Below are 25116 nucleotides of genomic sequence, written 5' to 3' on the forward strand. Positions count from 1 at the left end.
AAGTGGTGAACACTGTGAATGAAGGTGCTGAGACTGAGAGATAGAGAGAGAAGAATACGACACCAGAATGTTGTCAAACCCTCCTCCGAAGGCCCCACTCTCCATGGCGAGGGCCGTCTACTTATGATTGCACAAATCTCTACAATGCTTGGACTTGCCGACGATGTCGATGACGATGAGGACGATGATGAGACGGGCTGAAATCTGAAAATGCTTAAGGCTGAAATCTGCAAATCTTTATCTGCCAAATTCTTACTCTATGTCGATGACGACGATGCAACGACGATGCGCTGAAAATGCAGATGCTGAAAATCTGCGTTTTCTGGGCTGAATCTACAAACTTCGCGGGATCTGACCATGCGGCAAGGATCTGCTGCCGGAAGGTGAGGTCTGCGAGGTTTGGGACTTCTTCTGCGATGTCTGACTGCCGAAAACTGAAAACGCTGATGCTTCTTGGTGTTCCATCGCAGTGAATCTGCAAAACGCCGGGGCTGATCTGCAAACCAAAAACGCTAGTGCTGAAAACTATTCTGCTGCTGCTGGTTGTCCTGCAAATGAAAAACGTTGGGCATCTTGATCTGTCTTGCTGCTACCGGGGCTGATCTGTTGTGCTCAAAACGCCAGGTTGCCTGTGGATGAAAACGCTAGGTCCTTGCAAATGCAAAAACGCTAGCTCTATTGATGTGGGGGGTCTTGCTGAGAAGGTGCCTGTTGAACGCGAAGTTCCTGCTGCCTCTTCTGCCAGAAAGTGCTAGCGCTAGATTTCTATAAATACAAACTTACCCAAATTGCCCTACCTAGTTTCCAACAAAAGTCACTTAAAAATAATAAGTGAAAAATGTCAAAAATAGGAAAATAGGTCTATGCACTGTAAAAATGCTCCTGATGGGTTCTTATGGAAATCTGATGATCATGTTGTGTGCAACCAGAGGATATGCATCTGCTCTAAGTGTCTGGACATGCACGGTTTGCGAACAGACTCACAAAAGTGCGAGATCACTTCCTGTTCTACACTGACTTGACTGAATTGAACCCCAATCGTGTTGTAGCTTGTCCACGGACACATAGGGTGGATGTGTCACGTGACACGGAGAGTCGGAGATCAACACAATATCATCAACATATAACAATAGCGGAATCCATGTTTTTGTCAGTTGAGCACCTCTATCACCATCTCTCTCAATATAGTCAGAAACCTCATCCACATACATACCAAATAGAGTAGGAGAGAGCGGGCAGCCCTGCTTCACTTCGATAGTGGCGTGAACTAATGTAGATAGCCACTCTGAAGTGCATACATGCCCCACTACTCAATTGTATAATGCCATGTTCCCCTAGATCAACTCTATAGGTACTCCCATCTCTTGTAGTCTACGCATCAATCTAGCTCTGGGTACTAAGTCAAATGCTTTGCGGAAGTCCACAAAGCTACAATAGATCAATCTCCCATGTGATCTGCCCTCCTCAATAATGGCTCTGAGTGTCAGGATGTGATCAAGAGTAGAAGAAACTCTCTTGAACCCTGCCTTCCTCGCTGCGTGTATACCCTTCCTCTGCCCATCTACTCGCTCAAGAATGGATGCGTACAACCGTACTGCATGCACATGCACACACACACACAGAGAAAAATTGTTTGTTTGTTTGCTGCAAGCACAACCGCGTCGCACTCTTCCTTTGTTGGAAAGTCCGAACAGACTATATGTATTGGATACGTCTGTAGTAGTCGATGTGGTACGGAATCTTCTACTACCAAATGAAGTAGCGTTTGTGGGCCGTCGAGGTTTGTTAGGTATTACCAGCTGGATCTATGCATAATTTATGAGGGTGGTAGGAAATGCAACCCTCCTGCAATGCAATGGCATCCAGATACCTATTTATCTATTCCACCTCAAGACATGCAGCAAGCAGAAGCCTGGGCACGAGATTCAAGAAACTATCTTCCAAATAGCGAGTATGCGCTGGGATGGGTGAAGCAGATGTGAGAATTTACTTCCAATCAGTTATATATGCAATGCTGTCAGAAAACCAGAAGCCACTGTGTCATAACTAACGATGCACAGTGGGTGAAGCCGTGGAGTTTTTCTACCTAGCCCATTGCAAATTTCATGTCTGCACGGCAACTCTTTATGGTGCAGGTTGTGTTGCTAGATATGAGGAGCGCACAACAGGTACAAACCATAGATGGAAATATTCGCGTATGTTTCACTTTGCAGATGCATGCAAATGTATGGTATTTTTGGAGTATGTTTGGATCAAACATACTTGACGTTTTTGAAGTTGTAAAAAGCTTAGGGTAACTTTTAAAAAAGAAAAATCTTCACTCTTGCATGACACCTAGGGGATGATCCTAGACCTCATATGCTCTTGTTTTGTTGTAGTTTTTGCTTTCAGACTTTGGCCTTCATGCATTAGTATTCAACAGCTAGCTACGGCAGGCAGCCTCTATGCCTCATTTTGTAGTAACCAACCAATCTACCATGTAATGTTTTGAGCTTTATGAGTAATGAAACCTAGTACTGAGTCATGACTCGTTGTTAAGTTGTAAGATTCAATTTTCAGGTTTCATATTTCTCGTCACTTACAAGATCTCAGAATTTTAGCATTGTTTTAGCTTTTGGTGGTTTTCGTCTCACAGCTCAAAGAATATTTATACACAAAATTGGCTAGACTTAAGGGTCACGTATGTTTCACGCAAACCCTCTGAAACATACTTCCATACCCATATGAGTATGCCTATGTTTCCCGTATGTTTCGATCTATGGTACAAACCAACTAATGGAACGATTTGGTCACCCACGTACTTTAGAGATGCTCACAAAAAGTGTCAGACATTATTCCCTAAGATTAACCTAATTAGGGATTCCTCTGATGGATTGTAGTATGTCAATGTGCACATTGAGCACATTGCATTGCGGTCACAAGTTTTGAATGGGGAGAGTTTTCATTCATTATAAACAAATATCGAGTCAAAATGATAAATCAAGACAAACAAAACGTTTAGGAGTATTTCACTATTTTGTTCACCAGAAGTAATCAAATAACTTTTCAATGCGTGGGAGGGGAAACTTATTCTTGATTGTTGTAAGCTTGTTCAAAGCCCGATAATCAATGCAAAGCAGCATTGAACCATCCTTCTTTTTGTTCAATAGCACTAGGGCTGGGACTTTTTCTGGGTCGAATATGATCTTTGTTCAAGTGATTGAGTAAGCTACCGTTGGATTTCCTAAGACAGTGTGTCCACGAAAGCTGAAAATAAGATCATAAAAATTAGAACTTAATGAGACAATGGCATAACCTCAAAATCGAAAGCGGCAATTGCTGCAACATCTTATCACATGTCAAGAAAGATTCGTCCGCCAACTCAACATCATAAGGGTGAGGTGTTTTTTGTTTTGAAGGCGAAGTTGATGGACCAAGTGAGTGCCACAAAGTCATTAGAGAATCCACTATCCACTAATACATTTGTTAACAATTTAAGGCACCCTACCAGCACCATGGGGCATCTCCGGTATCTCAAGTGAGGTGGGAATGAGTTGAGGGCTGTTTTGTGGCTGTTCTCGGTCTGATGTGAGATGTTCAGTCAGCCATGCATTGCCAATGTGTGTTCATGTTGTGCCAACCATGTGGACCCTACTCCTACACATAAAATTAGTTATTTATGCCAGTGGGAGCAAGGAGGGAGGTCGAGGAGCTCCTAGGGGGCAATATATATGCAGGGCCGCACCCCCCCTTGTACTAGTATCAGTTGTATCCATATTGGCATGTACAACTAGAGGCCTACGGGCTGGTTCCCTACTCCCAGCGTTCTCTCTCTCTCTCTCTCTCTCTCTCTCTCTCTCTCTCTCTCTCTCTCTCTCTCTCTCTCTCTCTCTCTCTCTCTGTGTATGCATCATCTCTGTACACAGTTCCTAGACAGCCGCCCCTTCCCAACCCCCCGATCCATGCCCACACACTGTGCTTTTTTCACCGCTGAGATGGTGAAGAAGGCCATTGATAGGATGAGGACTGGGAGAGCATATGATCATGATGGCTTAGTGGCTGAGCATTTCATGCATGCCAGACATCTACTAGTAGATTTTCTAGCAGTTATGTTTAACCGTGCCATGTGTGAGGGCTTGCCTGACTTGGAGCCTATCTACTATTGTACCTATCTTCAAGTCAGGAGACCCTATGGAGCCTGGGAATTACCGCACTATCATGATTGGAGACACATTGGCACGGTTGTACACATCCATTCTTGAGCAGAAATTGAGTAGATGGGCAAAGAGGGAGGGGGATATGTGCAGCCGGACAGGTAGGGTTCAGGAGAGGTTTTTCTACTCTTGACCATATCTTGGCACTCAGAGCCATCATTGAGGAGGGCAGATCACATGGGAGATGGATCTATTGTAGCTTTGTGGACTTCCGCAAAGCATTTGACACAGTAACCAAAGCTAGATTGATGAGCAAATTACAGGAGATGGGAGTACCCACAGAGCTCATTGGGGGGGTCATGGCATTATACAGGTCAGTAGCAGGGCATGTACGCACCTTGGAGGGTCTATCTAGACCGGTTTACTCCACTATTGGGGTGAAGCAGGGCTGCCCGCTCTCTCCTACTATATTTGGTATGTATGTGGATGAGGTTTCTGACTACATTGAGAGAGATGGTGATAGAGGTGCACAGCTAGCAGGGACATGGATTCCACTATTGTTATATGCTGATGATATTGTGTTGATCTCTAACTCTCCAAAGGGGATGCAACGTCACTTGGATGCTTTGCATAGGATTGCACATGAAAGTGGTTTGTCTGTTAACCTTGGTAAAACCAAGGTCATGGTATTTAATACCACCCCACTGTGGATCAAGAGGTCAGCACCCGCATTCACATACGGCCAGGAGACAGTGGAGTATAAAGATGCTTACACTTACCTTGGAGTGGTTTTTAGTGGACCAGCATTTTCATTGAGGAGAGCAGCAGAGACTAGATTGACCAGAGCCCATGCAGCATTGGGTAGACTGGAGAGGATGTGTTCACAGGTTCAGTTTTAGGAACCTCGGACGAAGCTCGGGCTCTTTGACACTTTGGTGGAGCTGAGATATGGGGACCTTAATTGGATCATCACGGGAGGACGGGTCACACTGATGGATGGGGAGACATGGAGAAGAATCTGGTCTCTCTGATTTTGCGGCTCATTAGAGCCGAGGCTTCAGTACCACGTGCCATTATCCGAGCAGAGCTAGTTGCCCCCCCACTAGTGGTTGAGGCACTCACCAGATCTATCTCCTTCATACAGATGCCCACCACCGCGGAGGACTACACATCATTGACAGAGGCTGCATTAGAGGATCCGGATCACTTTGGCCCGACATGCACAGACTATTGACCATGGAGGAGATTGATGAGATCTGCCAGTGACTGATGCTGGATCTCTTGTGATCTCTTGTGATCTCTCTTGTGATTTAGCTATCCCAGCTAGCTGCTTAGTTCACACCTAGCAGTTTAGAATTCCATAGTATAGTATTTTCATTTTGTTACTTTTGTTACTCTGACTTTGTATCAGATCCACCACATTGTAACTTTCTGGTCTCATAGGTCACTTTGGCCTTTTGAAGACGTTAATAAAACATTTCATTTCATTTCTCTCTCTCTCTCTCTCTCTCTCTCTCTCTCTCTCTCTCTCTCTCTCTCTCTCTCTCTCTCTCTCTCTCTCTCTCAGCTCAGCTCAGCTCAGCTCAGCTCAGCTCAAGGGGATGGCGTGAACTCCTCCTGCCTTCTACTCGCGCTGTGCGCAGGTGCTTGCTCACTGTTTCGCGCATCGTTTTTGCAGGCAGATTAGGGTTCGCGTCAGTCTGCAGCAGCCAAATTAAGGTTCGCGTCGCTTTTAGGGTCGCGTCAGCCATAAGGGGACTGAGGAGTGTGAAAAAACGCGCAGGCAGGCAGAGGGTTCGCGTCACAGAGGGCTCACACCACACTCACTGTACACAGCGCCCTGCAGGGCCTCAAGCTGCGAGCTACCCGACAGTGGGGGCCGCGTGTTGTTCTCAGCAGTTACAGGTGCAGGTTCGGGGCAGCCTACAGCAAGGTTACGCCTTGCTTATCATGGGTGGCTCTATCAAGAGCGCCTACAATAAGGCAGTCCCGCAGAGGCTGCGTGGATTCCATTCTCCTACAGGTGCTAGAACAGGAGCAGACCCCGCTTGGGCTGCATCTACTAATTCGTCAGGATAGCGTTTGGACAGGTTTGCGTTCAGGACATTGGGCGCAAGGCCCCTCCATTATTTTGGCTTTAAGGCTGACGCCCGCAGTGGGCTGTGGTTGTACCTTTACTTGCCGTGGAATGCTTGATGCAGATGTATGCTTGATGCGGGAGACAATGTATGCATAGTGTGGATGCATATGTGCGCTTAGTGGCTCTTTTCTGGACGGCGATTAAGCATGAGGAAGCTGAGTGATAAAGCCGACCCCCTAGAGGATGCCATTCAAAAGTGCAAAGAGGAAATGACGGAGACTATTACCAAGATGAACCGCAATCTATTGGGCACAATAAAAATGCTCGAAGGACGCGTCCTGATCCAAGAAAGCGAGATAAACGCACTGGGAAGACCGAGTGACGACTCAGGATGAAGAGATTGCGTCACTCAAGAAAGATCTCGATCAAGCAACACACTGGAAGAGGGTGAATTGCAACCCTCAGTAATCGAAGAAATCAACACGATCAAGGAGCAAGTACGGGCCATCAAAGAGGGAGAAGAGCAACACAAAGAGATGACGACTTCTTGGGTGTATGTTCTTACAAAAACTCAGCAGAAAGTGGATGAAGCCGAGAAATGGATCGAGGTGGCCAAGAAAGGAAAAGGCAAGGAGATAACGTCCACGTCCACACCCACTATCATTAATCAGACACTAGAGGAGAAGCAAAGAAGACGTGTGCGCGCTTTACATGTGAGAATTTGCAGTCTTAAAGACAAAGGCAATGTGGACGAAGAGGTAAAAGAACTCATGGCCTTGATGGGGATTCATGAGCCAACGCACACAAGAGCCTGGAGAGTGGGTAGCATAAAGAAAAATGGAAGCAATGGGGAAACCTCAAAAGAAAGGGCACTCATCCTCCGTTTTCACTCATGGAAGCGAAGAAGTCCTTCGCCAACTCTTAAAGAGACGGGCATTTTTCTCGGGGATGATCTTACCCTCTCGCAGATCGCTCATATGCAGGAAGTAATGCTCGAGATTAGAGCAGCAAGGGGAAAAGGAAAGATTGCCTTTTACCGAGATGGAAGAGTAGTAATACTGGAGCGAAGCTCCACATGACGGTGCAAGACTTATGGGACCACACTCAAAGTGGCGGCCTGGAACTGTAATGGATCCATGCGTCTTGATGTGGGTGCTTTTGAGGATAGCTTTACTGGAAGAGACATCATCTTTTACTCTGAGACACACCAGGCCCCTGGGCAATCCATGCCTCACATCAACGGATACAGATGGGAGACAGCTTACAGACAGGAGACACGCTCAGAGCACAAAGGACGGGGCTCGGGGGGAGTGGCAATGTTATTTAGAGAGGATTTGCAGCCATTGATACATATAGCCCGCAGGGATGAGCAGGCTAGGTACATGTGGGTGAGATTGAAAGCAGAGACAGGCAAATATCTCTACATTGCTATTTGCTACTTTCTCCCGAGTACGTCGGTCTATGCATCACCCAGAGGACAGTCCCCCTTTTCTATTTTGGATGATGACATATGGGAATTCTCTAGAGATGGTGACATTATCATTCTAGGGGACTTCAATGCTAGGACTGCCCATCACCAGACAGTGTTTTATGATACTTCAGAGGAGATGTTGAGAGAGGTAGATGTTGTAGAGACGGGCCTGTCCAGACTATCGCACGATGCGGAATATACTGAGTATGGGCGACACCTGATAGACATGGGCACCGCACATGGACTGGCTATCTTGAATGGCCTACAGAGGTTTCCTCCTTCGGGAGGCTTCACATGCTTCCCAAACAGACATGGTGTCACGTGACACATCCCAACCCTATGTGTCCGTGGACAAGCTACACCATAACAGGGTTTCTGTCCAAGTCCAGTCAAGTTAGATTAGAAGTGATCTGGCACTTTTGTGAGTCTATTTGTAGACCGTGCATGCCTAATCACTCAGTGTAGATGCATATCCTCTGGTTGCATAAGCACAAGCATAAGCCTTTCCATCAGAGTCAGTTTGGGGATTTTTTAGATGACTTTATCCCATTGTTCCCTATTTTTGACATTTTTCACTTATTTATTAAGTGACTTTTGTTGGGTAGTCAGTAGGGCAAATTGGGTAAGTTAATTTATAAGCAAACCCAAGTTAGCACAAATTGGCAGATGAGCAGAGAGCACAACAGGCTTCCCCAAGCAACAGGTGTTCCCTCCCTCTCAGCAAGAACCTCCCCATCCCCTTGGCGAGGCCAACCCATCATGCTAGCGTTTTCATCCAAGAGCGCTTCCCCCTCGCCGGTGTTTACCAGATTTCCATCGCCATCCATTGTGCTGCCTAGCGTTTTTCATCATTGAAAGGATCGCCAACAAGGGACCAAATCAGCTTTTTCACCCAGTTCAGGCCAGCATTTTTGCAAGCCACTAACGCCAGCAACACCCAGCTTTTGCAGCGTTTTCTGCAGCAGCCTTGACAGCGATTCTCAGCCTCTTACAACCTGCTGTGGCAGCGTTTTCAGCCAGCCTGTCGACACCCAAAAACGCAGCCTAAGTGCAGTTAAAAGGCAGCGTTTTATCCTCAGAAATTCAGCCCTGAAACCGCAGCAGAAACCCAGATCCCTTCAGCGTTTTTCATCCATTATTCAGCCCGACAAAAACAGTCCAGTTTCAGCCACAAGAAAGATCCCAGATTTAGCCTAAGTTGCCGCCGTCTTCGTCGCCATCGGCATAGTCCATTGCATTTGCATTGTACGCATTGTGCAATCAAGTAGACCACTCTCGCCGACGAGAGTGGGGCCTTCGGAGGAGGGTTTTACAACCTCTCGGTGTCGTATCTCTTCTCTCTCCTTTTCTCAGTCTCATTCACTTGCACGCACAATATCCACTCAATTTGTTCGTGACCACAGCACTCTACAGACGGAAAGCTCTCTTTCCCTAAGAACTAAAAGGAACCTTGAGCAGTAAAGATCACTAATCTTGAGAAAATACAACATTCATTCCGCTGCACCTTACATTGGTATCAAAGCTTTGGAAGTGTTCTGCATTACTCAAGGAAAGAACCACAAGAATGTTTTTTTGCTTGTTGCGGTCGCACGAACCCAAGTTTACTTGGGCGTGGCGATTCCTAATCGTGTTTTGTTGAAGAGTGACAGGAATCCCAAGAAAGAAGGGCTTGTCCAGCCTCCCCTTGTGTCTCTTTTCACTCATTGAGAGCGGACCGTGCACTTAGCGGCCGGCCAATCGACGTGAGGTGGGAAAAAGCAACCTTGGTGTGAGCGCAAGGCCGCCAAGGGGTGCGCCCGCAGAAAAGGGTAGAACTCGGGTGAAGAGAAGATCCTTCTCCAACGCGATTTGCAAGCGGAAGAAACCCTCAAGAATCTCAAGAACTGAAGACCCAAGTTCCTCGTGAACTTAAGAACCAAAGATCCCAGTGCATGGTCGTCACCCGAAGCGGCATGGATACTTCGCATTCAGGTGATGAGCATGAGAGAGGCGACCAAGGATTTTCCCCACCAGGAGATTTTTCCGACCCTCCCCCTTCGCCATCTACACCACGAGTTGTCCTCACTCCTATGGAGATGATGGTCAAGTCAATGTTGGACATGATGACACGACAACAAGAAACGAATCGAGTTGCCTTGGAACAACTCGCAAGCAAAGCAGATGAACAAGTGGCAAAGACCCGTGCACAAGAAGCCAAGGACCGCGAGCGCGAAAAACAAAACGACAAACTTGCTGCACAACAAGAAGAACATCGACTTGCTCAGCAACGTGAGCGCCTTGCTCAGGAACGTGAGCGCATTGCAATTGCCGCAAGACAAGAAGACCAGCGACTTGCCCTCGAACGCGAGCGCATTGAACGCAAAGAACGCAAAGCAGAAAGGGACGCCGAGCGAGAAGCTCAAAGGGAGATTCATGAACAAGAGTTTATTTCCCAAGTCCTAGCCTCGAAGGCCGAATCACCCAAAGATCGTTGGAGTTCGTCAAGTGGCGCAAGCCACGAGGCAGATTCACACAATCCAGTCACAGAGAAGTTGACTTTCAGTAAGTATGACGGTAAGATGGATGCTACTGTTATTCATTCTTGGTTGCATCAATTTAATGCTTATTTTGCGACAACTAAGAAAACAGGCAATAGCAAAGTTTTGACGGCAGCTATGTACCTTGCCGGTGATGCCATAAATTGGTATCAAGCTTGGCAAGAGGCACAACTAGCCGCGCACCTAGAGACAGCCGACGATCTCATGCCCCTCTCTTTTAGTTGGGCTGATTTCCAAGACAAGCTCAAGGCGCGGTTTATGCCACCTCAGTACCTTGCACGACTAAAGGACAATTGGCGAGCTCTCAATACGGTACACCGGTTATGTCTTTCTCTAATCGGGTTTTGCAGCTCGGCACTCAATTACGCAAATCGGATAAGAAGCACAAAGAGGCATTTCTTTACGGATTGGACGAGTATATCAAGTATGATGTCGAGGTACTCGATCCACCCGATCTCAACAAAGCGGTAGCCATTGCTCTCGCCCACGAGATGAAACACAACAAAGGAAAGCCTAAGGAAAACAAGACTTCTCAAGCAACCCCGCAGACTTCTCAGAACACACAGAATGGTAAGAACGGTAAGAATGGTAATTCTTCTAGCCCTTCTTCCTCTAATTCCTCGGAAAAGAACTCTAACAATGAATCTAAGAGTAAAGCTAAAGCACCTGCAAAACCTAAGCTAACCCCTGATGAAAAAGCTTCTCAAGGAATCGTAGGAGGATACATCATGGCTGAAGAACAAGTGATTTATGCTAAAGAAGGTAGATGTTTTCAATGTCACATTAAGGGTCACATTAAGAAAAACTGTCCTAAGACAGTCACACCAAAAGAACCAAAGGCACCTGCAACTACCACAAACTCTGTCACAACACAACCTTCATCTTCTCCTGACTCTAACACACACATTGATGAATCTCTAATGAAGTGTTATGGTCATGTCAAAGGACAGCGTTTTATCATATTGTTTGATCCAGGTAGTATGCATGATGTGATTAGTCCCCCTCTTGTTGAGAGAGCCCGCCGCCTAGAGGTTAGTCAGAAATCTCCTATCAAGGTTTTTGGCTTCGCTCCTGGTATGGACTCTCTCATCACGAAGGAGTGCCTTGATGTGATGTTTACCGTTCAACAAGCTTTGTTTAGTAGGAAATTTCTTGTGTCTCCTCTCTCAGGATGTGATATGATTTTGGGCATGAAGTGGTTTCGTGAACTGAACCCTCTCGTTGATTGGGAGGCTCTAACTCTCACTTTGCATGCCAAGACAGATTTCCCTCTCATCATTCGTGCTGAGGAGGGCTTGCATTCTTTGCCTCTCATCTCGCATGTGCAGGTAAAGTGTGAATTACGACGAGGAGCACAAGCGGCATTCATATATGCTGCCCCGGTTTCCCAGAGCATTCAGGCTCCAGGTAAGTATTCAGAGTTGTTTACGAAATTTACACATCTCTTTTTGCAGGATGATCTTCCACCTCGTCTTCCACCGGAGCGGCCGGAGGACCATCGCATCGAGCTTATGGAGGGAGCGCAGCTTGTCAGTAAGGCTCCCTACCGTTTGAACAAGTCACAGGAGGAAGAGTTAGAGCGACAACTCACGGAGTTGGTGGCTAGAGGATTCATATGTCCTAGTGTAAGTCCTTTTGCTGCCCCTATTTTGTTCGTTCGCAAGAATGATGGTTCGTCTCGTTTGTGTGTTGATTACAGGGCATTGAACAAGATGACCGTCAAGAACAAGTTTCCGATGCCTCGCATTGAGGATATCCTCGATAGGCTCAATGGGGCAAAGGTTTTCAACAAGGTCGATCTCAAAAGTGGATACCATCAGGTACGGGTATTCAAAGGCGACATTTTCAAGACCGCCTTTCGCACCGAGCGAGGGCAATGGAAGTATATTGTTATGCCTTTTGGATTGACAGGAGCTGTGGGTACGTTCAATCGTCTCATGGTAGGTCGTTTCGGCGACATGGTAGGTGTATGTGTGTTCATCTTTTTGGATGATATTCTCATTTTTTCTGCAGTGTTCGAGTGTTTCATTCGTGATCATTTCCTGTATTTTAGTCAGCGTTTTTATGTGATCCCTTTTCAAAGGAATTCCATATTATACGTTGAGCACGATTCACTCATGAATGAGCACGGATGTATGCGGATTTCTCATGAAAAGCTGAAAAGTATGCATTCGCGGAAGTTACATTCCATGTCTCTTCCTTGGCATGACACAGTATCCGAAAGGGCACAAGAAAGATTGAGCATCAAGCATAGGCATTTCCATTTGTTTTGCCACAGTTGATTGATTTAGATTAGAAAGACAAGTTTCGAATCCATTGTTTGCGTGTGTTTGATAAACGGTTTGGCACTCAGTCTCTATATTCATCTACATTGCATGCAGAGTCTTTTAGGAAGACTAGAATTTTTTCAGTCACTTTACATGGAATGGGTATGTTCATGTTTTTGTGTTGGAAGTGGTTTCAGGAATTTTCAACCTCGGAGATTCTTGAAGAAGATAGACGCACGACTATAAACGAAGTGAAAGCACTGAAAATGACTTTGTGTCGCTTTCGGCGCGCCCCAAAAAAGAAGACTTTGCAGACCTTTATGAAGTTCAAGCCATAGTTACCCGGAACGCGGAACGGGAACGGGAACGGCAACGGGATCCCCGCAGAACGGGGGAACGGCTAGGGGTCCGGAACGGGAACGTCGCAGAACGGGAGGTATAAAAAACACCCAAATAGTGCAATTTTTATCTCTTTGTGTTTAAATACAAGGAGTATTAGAGTGCTTTCACTCTAATACTCACAAAAAACTCGTTTTGAAGACCATTCAACCTTGCTATGACTAGATGATGAGAGAGAGAGAGAGAGAGAGAGAGAGTGAGATGGAGAGGGAGAGATTTGAGAGAGTGGGAGGGAGAGGAAGAGAGCTTGAAGGCTTGAAGCCTTGAGCCTTGAGAGAGTGAGTCTTGAGAGGGAGAGATCTTGAGAGTGAGAGGGAGAGATCTTGAGAGTGAGAGGGAGAGAGCTTGAGCCTTGAGGATTAGCTTGTGAAGAGAAAGGGGGAGGGGGGTGCATTTTATGAGTCCTTGAGGCCTTGCATACTTTCAAAAGAAGCCCAAACATTTACTTCAATTTTTTAAATTTTTGCCAAATTTGTTTGTAGCCGTTGGCCGTTCCAGGGGCATTCCGAAACGGTCCGGGGGCGTTTCGGAACGTTCCGGAACGGCCGTTCCGGTTTGCATTGGCCACCTGGAACGTCAGACATTCCGAAACGTTCAGGAACGTTCGGGAAGGGAACTGCCCCCCGGAACGCCGGAACGAGGGCTAGGGGGCGTTCCCCGGTAACTATGGTTCAAGTATCGCACGACCCACACATGAGAGTGGGCCGGCGAAGAGTCCTTTCGAGGATTCCGGATGTTGTTGGCAATCTCCCTCGACGCCATACAGTTCGGTACCAGTACCTCGCTTTGAAAAGGAGGGGACGTCACGTGACACATCCAACCCTATGTGTCCGTGGATAAGCTATAGCATGACCAGGGTTCAGTTCACTCAAGTCAGTTTAGAATAGGAAGTGATCTGGCACTTTTGTGAGTCTGTTCGCATACCGTGCATGTCCAAACACTTAAATTAGATGCATATCCTGTGGTTGCACACAGCATGACCATCAGATTTCCATCAGAACCCATCAGGAGCATTTTTACAGTGCATAGACCTATTTTTCCTATTTTTGACATTTTTCACTTATTATTTTTAAGTGACTTTTGTTGGAAACTAGGTAGGGCAAACTAAGTTTGTATATATACAAACCTAGCGCTAGCACTTTCTAGTAGAAGAGGCAAAAGGAACTTCGTGTTCAACAGGCACCTTCTCAACAAGACCCCCCACCGGCGGTAAACCTTGCGTTTTCAGCTATAGACCCAAGATCAGCCCAGCGTTTTTCATCAAGGACAGCCTAGAGTTAGCAGAGACAACAGATCAGCCCTAGCGTTAGCAATTTGCAACAAATGGAGGCTAGAGTTTTTGCAGCAAAACACAGTTTCAGCACTAGCGTTTTTTGTCAGCAAGAGGCCTAGCGTTTGTTAGGTGCAGCGGAATGATTGTTTGCGCTTTGCTCAAGATGAGTGCTCTGAATTGTGCTCAAGGTTCCTTTTATTCTTATGGAAGGTAGAGCCTTCCGTTCTTAATGAGAGAATGCTTATGATCACAAACAAAGTGAATGGACACTGTGCGTGCAAGTGTATGAGACTGAGAGATAGAGAGAGAAGAGAGATACGACACCAGAGACGTTGTAAAACCCTCCTCCGAAGGCCCCACTCTCGTTGGCGAGAGTGGTCTACTATTGATTGCACATAGTGGTTCAATGCTGATGCATGGAAACTGATGCAACTTGGGACTATGCCGATGACGACGACGGGGATGGTGACGACGAATCAAGGGCTGAAATCTGCGATCTTCTAACTGCTGTCCATAAACACGCTATGGCTGAAAATCTGGGGCTGTTTCGGGCTGCTGAAAACGCTGGTTTTGGCTGCGTTTTGGAAGGCTGAAAATGATGATACTCTGCAAGTCTCTAGGGCTGAATCTTCTACTGTATTAAATGCTGAAAACGCTGAACCATCTGCTGCAAGAAGGGCTGAAAATGGAAAATGCTAGCAGCTTTGGGTAGCGTTAGTAAAAACGCTAGGCTTCTGGGAAATGCTGGCGATGGTAGCAAGGCTGAAAACGCCAGGGCTAGGGAGACTGTGGACGATACCAAAAACGCTAGGCTTAGGGCTGGAAAACGCCAAGGCTTGATGGTGCTGAGGGGTTCTTGCTAAGAAGGTGCCTGTTGAGCGGGGAGCTCCTGCTGCCTCTTCTGCCATTGAGTGCTAACTTGGGTTTGCTTATATACAAACTTAGCAAAATTGCCCTACCTACTTTTCTTGGGAAGTCACTTAAATTAATAAGTGAAAAATGTCAAAAATAGGAAAAATAGGCTAAATGCACTGGAAAAATCCCCTAACTGATTCTAATGGATTCTGATCGAAATAGTGATGATCATGCTGTGTGCAACCAGAGGATATGCATCTATACCAAGTGACTAGGCATGCACGGTCTACGAATAGATTGACAAAAGTACCAGATCACTTCTAATCTAGACTTGACTGGATTGACTGAACCCTGTTATGCTGTAGCTTGTCCACGAACACATAGAGTTGGATGTGTCGCGTGACATCCCCTCCTTTTCAAAGTGAGGTACTGGTACCGAACTGTATGGCGTCGAGGGAGATCGCCAATAGCATCCGGAATCCTGGAAGGGACTCTTCACTGACCCACTCTGTTGTGTCGGTCGTGCGGTACTTGAACTTCATAAAGGTCTGCAACGCTTGCTTCTTTGGGCCGCGCCGAAAGTGACACAAAGTCTTGTGTGACTCCTTCGATGCTTCAACTTTGTCAAGTGTCATGCTTCTTTCTTCTTCAAGAATCTCCATGGCTGAAAATTCCTGAAACCATTTCCAACACAAAACCATGAACATACCTATTTCATGTAAAGTGAGTGGAAAAAATCTTGTCTTCGCTAAAGATTGTGTATGCAATGTAGATGAACATAGAAACGGAGTAACAACCCGTTCATCAAACATATGCAAACAATGAGATCGAATCTTTCTCTTATGATCTAGAACAATCAACTTTGGCAATTCACAACGGAAATGCATATGCTTCGTGCTCATACTTTTATGTTCTCTTTCTACAACTGTGTCATGCCAAGGAAGAGACATGGAATGTGACTTCTTGACAGACATACTTTTCAGCTTTTCATGAAAAATCCGCATACATTCATGCTCATCCATGAGAGAAACGTGCTCAACATACAATATGTCATGCCTAGGAAAAGGGATCACATAATGATGCTGACTAAAATACAGGAAACGGTCACGAATGAAACACTCGAACATTGCGTGCGTATCAATCATGCGAACACATAATACTTCCTGTGAGGGTTCTTTGGACCTAGGCTCGAGAGCCAAGATCGGTTCTTCGTGACTCATCGAATCTGTGACGAGGTTAGCTTTGCTAGAAAAAGCATTAACTAACACATCTTCTTCATGCAACTCATCATGCTTGTGAGAAATCACATCTTGATCATGCAAATCATCATGCTTATCTTTGTCATCCAAATCATCATGCAAATCATTATCATTCAAATCATCATGCTTCTCATAATCATGCAAATCCTGTGTGTCATGCTTTGGAGAAAAAAAGACTGAGAGAGTCTCCTGAATCCTGAATCCTTTCAATCTTGTCCTGCATATTAGCATTGAGAGATGGAGAATGAACAATGTCCTCTCCATGAATGACAATGGAAGAATCACTTTTGGCATTGAGAGTGAAAGTGTTAGCCTCCCAATCAATGAGAGGGTTAGCATCACGAAACCATCGAATGCCCAAAATCATATCACATCCTGAAAGAGGAGAGACAAGAAATGTTCTAGTGAAGGCAGCTTGTTGAATTGCAAACAACACATCAAGGCACTCCTCCGTGATGAGAGTGTCCATACCGGGAAGAAAGACGGAGACCTCGATAGGAGATCTTTGAGTAACTTCGAGGCGGACTCTCTCAACAAGAGAGAGACTGATCACATCATACATACTACCTGGGTCAAACAATATGACAAAACGCTGCCCCGACGTACGACCATAACATTTAATGAGAGAATCATCAATGGGAGGTTCATGAGAAACTTGGGGCACACTCGTGTTATCATTAATTGCATTGACAGAGGAAGTGGGTTCTGTGGATTCTTTAGATTCATTCGATTCAAGCTTAGGACATGTTCTTTTGATGTGACCCTTAATGTGACAATGAAAACAACGACCTTCCTTAGAATAAGTGCTTTGCTCTTCCGATGTGATGTATCCTCCTACAATTCCTTGTGCTACCTTTTCATCTGGAGTAAGATTAGGTTTAGCAATTGTGTTAGCCTTACCCTTAGATTCATTGGAAGAATTCTTTTCTGAGAGACTGTTGGAAGATTGGTTAGAAGAGTTACCATTCTTGCCGTTCTTACCGTTTTGAGGGTTCTGAGAAGTCTGCGAGGTACTTGTGGACGTCTTGTTCTCCTTAGGCCTTCCCTTGTTGTGCTTCATCTCCTGTGCGAGAGCAATCGCTACCGCCTTGTTGAGATCAATTGGATCAAAGACTTCTACATCAAACTTGATATAGTCGTCTAATCCAAAAAGGAATGCCTCTTTGCGTTCATCATCCGACTTGCGTAATTGGGTACCTAGCTGCAAAACACGGTTAGAAAAAGATATGACTAGCATACCATGTTGCTTGAGATTGCACCAATCCTCCTTCAAGCGTGCGAGGTACTGAGGTGGCATAAACCGCGCCTTGAGCTTGTCTTGGAAATCAGCCCAATTGAAGGAAAGGGGCGTGAATTCATCGGCTTCCTCTAGGTGCGCGGCTAGCTGTGCCTCTTGCCATGTGTGGTACCAATTGATGGCATCACCGGCAAGGTACATAGCTGCCGTCAGAACTTTGCTATTTCCTATCTTCTTAGTTGTCGCAAAATAAGCATTAAATTGATGCAACCAAGAATGAATAACCGTAGCATCCATCTTACCATCATACTTACTGAAAGTCACCTTCTCTGTGACTGGGTTGTTGGAATCCGCATCATGGCTTGCGCCACCTGAGGAACTCCCACGATCTTTGGGTGGTTCGGATTTCGAGACAAGTACTTGTTGAATCAATTCTTAAGTGCGTAGTTCTTGTTGAGCCTCACGCTCGATCTCCAAAGCCACTCTTTGAGCTGCACGCTCGGCCTCAAAGGCCGCGCTTCGCACTGCCTCTTCTGCCTTTCTTTGTTGTTTTCTTTCTTTGCGTTCGTCGCACTCGCGTTCTAAAGCAAGGCGATCGTCTTCTTGTTGTGCGGCAAGTCTTTCCTTTCTTTCGTCGCGCTCACGGTCCCTAGCTGCTTGTTCTGCGGCAAGTCTTGCGTTTCTTTCGTCGCGCTCGCGGTCCTTAGCTTCTTGTTGTCTGCTTTGCTTGCAAGTTGTGCCAACGCAACTCGATTCGTTTCTTGTTGTTGTGTCATCATGTCCAACATCGACTTGACCATCGCCTCCGTAGACGTGGGTCCAACTCGTGGCGTAGATGGCGAAGGGGGAGGGTTGGAAAAATCTCCTGGTGGGGAGAATCCTTCGTCGCCTCTCTCATGCTCATCACTTGTATGCGAAGTATCCATTCCGCTTCGGGTGATGACCATGCACTATGATCTTTGGTTCTTAAGTTCACGAAGAACTTGGGTTCTTGAGGGTCTTGGGTTCTTGGGTTCTTGGGGTCTTGAGAATCTTGAGGTTCTTGAGGTTTTCTTTTGCTTACAAATCGCGTTTGAGAAGGATCTTCTCTTCACCCGAGTTCTACTCTTTTCCGCGGGCGCACCCCTTGGCGGCCTTGCGCTCACACCAAGGTTGCTTTTTCCCACCTCACGTCGATTGGCAGGCCGCTAAGTGCAGGGTCCGCTCTGAATGAGTGAAAAGAGACACAAGGGGAGGCTGGACAAGCCCTTCTTTCTTGGGATTCCTGTCACTCTTCAAAAAACACAATTAGGAATCGACACGCCCAAGCGAACTTGGATTCGTGCGACCGCAACAAGCTAAAAAAAAAATTCTTGTGATTCTTGTGGTTCTTCCCTTGAGTGATACAGAACACTTCCAAAGCTCTGATACCAATGTTAGGTGCAGCAGAATGATTGTTTGCGCTTTGCTCAAGATGAGTGCTCCGAACTGTGCTCAAGGTTCCTTTTGTTCTTATGGAAGGTAGAGCCTTCCGTTCTTAATGAGAGAATGCTTATGATCACAAACAAAGTGAATGGACACTGTGCGTGCAAGTGTATGAGACTGAGAGATAGAGAGAGAAGAGAGATACGACTTTTGTTAGGAAGTCACTTAAATTAATAAGTGAAAAATGTCAAAAATAGGGAAAATAGGCTAAATGCACTGGAAAAATCCCCCAACTGATTCTAATGGATTCTGATGGAAATACTGATGATCATGCTGTGTGCAACCAGAGGATATGCATCTATACCAAGTGACTGGGCATGCATGGTCTACGAATAGACTCACAAAAGTGCCAGATCACTTCTAATCTAGACTTGATTGGACTGACTGAACCCTGTTGTGTTGTAGCTTGTCCACGGACACATAGGGTTGGATGTGTCACGTGACAGCGTTTTTGCATATCTTCACGACAAGACCTCAAGTAGGACCAGCGTTTTCAGTTTTCAGCAGTCAGACGTTGCAATACAAGTCCCGAACCTCGCAGATCTCACCTTCCCGCAGCAGATCCTCGCCGCACGGTGGAATCCATCGAAGTTTACAGTTTCAACCCGGAAAACGCAGATTTCAGCATCTGCGTTTTCAACGCGTCGTTGTCGTACCATCGTCATCGACATAGAGTCAAAATTCAGCAGATAAAGATTTGCAGATTTCAGCCATCTCGTCGTCGTCCTCATCGTCGTCGACATCGTCGGCAAGTCCAAGCATTGTAGAGATTTGTGCAATCAATAGTAGAACGCTCTCGCCATAGAGAGTGGGGCCTTTGGAGGAGGGTTTGACAACATCCTGGTGTCGTATTCTTCTCTCTCTATCTCTCAGTCTCATGCACCTTCATTCACAGTGTTCACCACTTTGTTTGTGATCACTTGCACTCTCTCACTAAAGGAACGGAAGGCTCTCCCTTCCGTAAGTAAAAGAAATCCTTGAGCACAATTCGGAGCACTCATCTTGAGCAAAGTTAAACATTCACTTCCGCTGCACCTTACGTTTACCAAGGCTAACAAACAAACCACTTTCATGGGCGACCCTATGCAAAGCATCCAAATGACGTTGCATCCCCTCCGGAGAGTCGGAGATCAACACAATATCATCAACATATAACAATATCGGAATCCATGTTCCTGCCAGTTGTGCACCTCTATCACCATCTCTCTCAATATAGTCAGAAACCTCATCCACATACATAATGGCCGGGCGTGGGAAGTGCTCATGAAAGAGTCGCCATGCCTCACGTGAGTCCTAACTCAAGAATAGTTGGTATAGATCCTGCTCTAGTCAAGCCAAAAAAGCCCTCTTCTTCCGCCGCACTAGGTGTCGGCGAAAGTGAATCCGTGACTGTCTATGATGATGTCCCCCAATTGCACCTCCCTCTGAAGTCTGGCTCTTGTCTCGCGGCATTCCTCATCATACCAATTGTTATGGAGCATTCTCCCAAAACGTCGTCTCTGCTCAGATTGGGTGTGTGGGTATGCCTCTGCTGCTGCATTATGCAATGTCTGTGTCAGTATAGTAGTAAGCTCCTCCAGAGGTCGCTCTGGCTCCTTAGTGCACAAGCGTATGTAGATCCCATCTATGTATACAAAGTTCGTCTCCTGCGTGAAGGTGTAGCGAGTAGGGGTTGCTACCCGTGGCCTACGGGCTACACTAAACTGGAAAGAGATAGTCATCGACACAAGGGCATAATCTAGTGCCACACCAAGAGGTATGGGTCCAACCGTGAGATCTTAGATACTAGAAATGAAGCTCGGCTGTGCCATGACATAATCCATTGTGCTGGCTCCGTGTCTGTGTGGAAAGCATGTAAACCCTCCCGCAGCAGGAAATCTCTGTAGGCCATTCAAGATGGCCAGTCCATGTGCAATCCACATGTCTATCAAATGTCGTCCATACTCAGTATTCTCCACATCCCGTAATAGTCTAGACAGGCCCATCTCAACAACATCAAGCTCCCTCAGCATCTCTTTTGAAGTATCATAAAAAATTGTTTGGTGGTGAGCAGTCCTAGCATTGAAGTTCCCTAGGATGATAATATCACCATCTCTAGAGAACTCCCATATGTCATCATCCAAAATAGAAAAGGGGGACTATCCTGTAGGTGGTGCATATATTGACATACTTGGGGGAAAGTAGCAAATAGCAATGTAGAGATACCTGCTTGTCTCTACTCTCAATCTCACAAACATGTACTAGCCTGCTCATCCCTATGGGCTATATGTATCGATGGCTGTAGCTCCTCCCTGAATAGCACTGCCACTTCCCCTGAGCCCCGCTCTGTGCTCTGATCTTGTCTCTTGCCTGCAAGTTGTCTCCCATTTGTATCCACTAACGTGAGGCATAGACTGCCTAGGGGCCTGATGTGTCTCAGAGTAGAAAATGATCTCTCTCCCAATAAAACTATCCTCAAAAGCATCCACATCTGTCAAAAGCATCCCTGCCCCAATCTGCGTCGATGTCAAGAGGGCCCCCTCATCCGTGGGCGACAGGACCCTCCCAACTCCATCGCCCGATCAAGCAGTATGCCTCTGGTGCCTCTGGTGCTACTATGTTGTGGGGGCTGCTCGAACTTCTCTGTCTATGACTGAAAGAAATCTGTAATCTGCCACTGTTGCTAGATCTCTCTCGTTGTGCCCCTCTTCAAGAGGTCCTCTCTGTGTCTGCGAATCTCCAGTAAGTATAATTTGAGGCATCTCTAATCCTGATATCTCATTACTTTAGAAAGTGGTCCAATCCCTCTCTTAATAGATAGTGAAAGCGGCCTCGTATCTCATAGTATATTGGGCAGTGACATATGTAATGTAGCTCTGTCTCGGGCTCTATCTAGCACACCTGACAAATCCTAGACTCAATGGGTGCACCTGACTCATGTGTAGGTTGTATCCATGTCCTTCTCGTATCCAATTGAATCAAGTCCTGTCTAATGAGCCTAGTAATCTCTGTCCTAGTGAGGGAGATGGAGGGTGCATCCAGAGAGTACTGAAATGCGGTTAGCCGATCCATACTAAAGCCATGTAACTGAAACCAAGATGCCATCTCTGCATACCAACATGATCTATCTCCCTGCAATGCCAGTTGTCGCGAAGATTCTAGTGCTAATCGAGCATATATGTCTCTAGGGAGAGCAAGTGAGTGCCTCCACTACCAATGGAGGAGCAGTGAGGTCCGTCCTAACAATGTCATGTGGTACTGAGGCCTCTGAGGCCTTGGCCCTAATTATCCGAGAAATCATAGACACCAAGGGTCTCTCCATATATCTCCATCCATCAGTGCTGCCAGCTCTGCTATGATGATCAACTGAGGGGCCCCATACCTCCATTCCATACAGCATGGCCGAAGTGACCAAAGTGTCGAAGAGCCAAAGCTTTGTCCGATGTTCCTGGGACTAAACATGCGAGCATATCCTCACAAGTCTCCCCAATGATGTATAGGCTCTGGTCAATCTTATATTAACATCTTCAAAAGGTGAAAATGACCTATGAACCAGAAGTTATAATGTGGTGAATCTGATACAAAGTCTCAGTAACAAAATAAAATACTATGATACTATGAAATTCTAAGCTGCTAGATGTGAACTAAAGCAGCTAGCTGGGATTGTGTAGGGATATGCGTGGGGGGTGAGGTAAATGGGGGGGGGGGGGAAGATAATACAACACTGTCGATGTATCCTCAGAAAAAGCTAGATAACAGAAGATCCAACATCGGTCACTGGTGGATCTCATCAATCTCCTTCATGGTCAATAGTCTGACCGGGCACCATGCATGTCAGGCCAAAGTGATCCGAATCCACTGATGCAGCTTACGTCGATGTTGTCTAGTCCTCCGCAGTCGTGGGCGTTTGGATCTCCTCAGCTTGGTCGCTCAATTGATCAATGTGCCTCTGGTGCGAGGAGAATGTGGGTTTTGTTGTGGTAGTAGCCGCTCCGGTTGTCCAGTGCCTGCTCTAAAGAAGTCGGTGATCCGTCTCTAGGACAAGCTAGCCTCTCCTCTCATCAAGTTCTCTGTGTGTCTGTGCAGCTCAAGCGGGGAGAGAGAGAGAGAGAGAGAAGAAGAAGAAAAGAATTTTAACGCCGTAGGAAACTGGCGAGAGAGAGAGAGAGAGAGAGAGAGAGAGGCTTGTTGTCGAAACCTGTGTGACCTTGTGCGACCATCGCCTGCCTCCTCTGCGCAAAACCCGAGGTTGCTCCCCTCCTCCCGCCCTGCCCCTTCTCCCTACAATCTACCTCAGCTAGCCCGCGCCTTGTCTTGCTCGCATCTCTTTTCTCTTCACAGTAGCTTCTTTGGCCGTTGCTCAGCCTTGTCCTTCCCTTCCTTCCTCCACTATCAACCCCGCCTTCACCCTCGTCTTTGGCTCTGCCTGCCTGGTTCTTCAGCTCGCTTGGCCGTCGCCTCCTCATCTTCGTTCAACCCTGCCCTCCCCTTTCCCCCCTTTGTTTCTTGTTTCCCCGTTTGGCAGATGACAGAGTGCCAGGTTCAATCAGGGACTGGCTATAGTGTATCCTCAGCCCTATAGAGCAGCTTCTCAGAATTATTCCTTTGGACAGAGGTTTGTTTATTATGATTTCCATCTCCGAAGCACGTGCTCACTCTCTCGCAGATCGTTGCCCTCTCTCCATTCAGAACCGGATTCTATTTGATGAAGCGACCTCGTATCTCATAGTAAACTGGGCAATGGCATACATAGTGCAACTCTGTCTCAGCCTTCGTATGACATAGGGGACATGTTCTAGCCTCTACTGACACCCAATGTATCTGTCAATCTCCACCTGAAGTTGTTGGTGTGAAGATGTGCGTATATGGCCAATAGCACACTGTATCCCGTGAGATAAGTGGATGTCCATGTATCTAGGCCTCACCACAAAACCATCCTCAGTGAGCTAGAGAAGATGCTCCTTATAGAAAGCCATCTTCGTGCCCAACTATTGTGTATGCTAAATCCAAGTCCTCCTGGTATCTAGCTGAGTCATGTCCTGGCGAATAAGCCTAGTGATCTCGGACTGTGTAAGAGTCAGAGAGGGGGCATCCAATGATTACTGGAAGTGGGGTAGTCTGTCCATGCTGAATCCATGTAGCTCAAACCAAGATATCATCTCTCCATACCAGCATGTCGTATCTCCCTGCAAAGCTAATTGTCAAGAGGACTCAAGTACTAAAACTACAACAAAACAAGAGCATTATAAGGTCCAAGGTCAGCCCCTAGGTGTCATGCAACAGTCATGATTTTTCTTTTTTTTAAAGTTACCCTAAGTTTTTTACAACTTCAAAAACGTCAATGTTTGACTCAAACATACTCCAAAAATACCATACATTTCCACGCGAAAAATTTCAATCGCGAAATATTCAATCTATGGTTTGTACCTGTTGTGCGCTCCTCAAATCTAGCAGCACAACCGGCATCATAAAGAGTTGCCGCGCTGACATGAAATTTGCAATGGATTAGGTAGAAAAACTCCACCGCTTCACCCGCTGTGCATCGTTAGTTGTGACAGACAGTGGCTTCTAATTTTCTGACCGCATTGCATATATAATTGGTTGGAAGTAGATTATCACATCTGCTTCACCCAACAATCCCAACACATACTCGCTATTCGAAAAATAATTTCGTAAATCTTGTACCTAAGCTTCTGCTTACTTGCATGTCTTGAGGTGGAATAGATCAAACAAGTATTTGGATGTCATTGCATTGTAGGAGGGATGCATTTCCTACCACCCTCATAAATTCTGCATAAATCCAATTGGTAATGCATAACAAACCTCGACCGATGTGTCACTCCACAAACGCTACTTCATTTGACAGTAGAAGATTCCGTATCAGATCGACTACTACATATGTATCCAATGTATATAGTCTGTTCGAATTTTCCAACAAAAGAAGAGTGCGGCGCGATTGTGCCTACACCATACAAACACTCTCTCTCTCTCTCTCTCTCTCTCTCTCTCTCTCTCTCTCTCTCTACGCGCGCGCGTATGTGCATGCAGTACGTACCATCTGCTCGCGTCTTGAGTATTCGAAGCTAGACACAATTATTTGACGCCCTTGAGCGGGAAAATGGTCTCACCAAAATAGTAGGCAACATATATATATATATCTCT

At 46.2% G+C, this 25116-nt stretch overlaps 1 long non-coding RNA gene across 1 annotated transcript; it reads right to left on the reverse strand.

Annotated features, from left to right (window-relative positions):
• Positions 1-2945: 2945 nt before the first annotated feature.
• LOC147446688 (uncharacterized) lies at positions 2946-25116 on the reverse strand. The gene is made up of 3 exons (XR_015189947.1): positions 25010-25116; positions 24778-24916; positions 2946-3246 (listed from the first exon to the last, which is right to left on the reverse strand). It is a non-coding gene; the product is annotated as an uncharacterized LOC147446688 (long non-coding RNA).

Source organism: Adiantum capillus-veneris, chromosome 12 (assembly GCF_014529385.1).
Source record: "Adiantum capillus-veneris isolate H3 chromosome 12, ASM1452938v2, whole genome shotgun sequence".
Lineage (NCBI taxonomy): Eukaryota > Viridiplantae > Streptophyta > Polypodiopsida > Polypodiales > Pteridaceae > Adiantum > Adiantum capillus-veneris.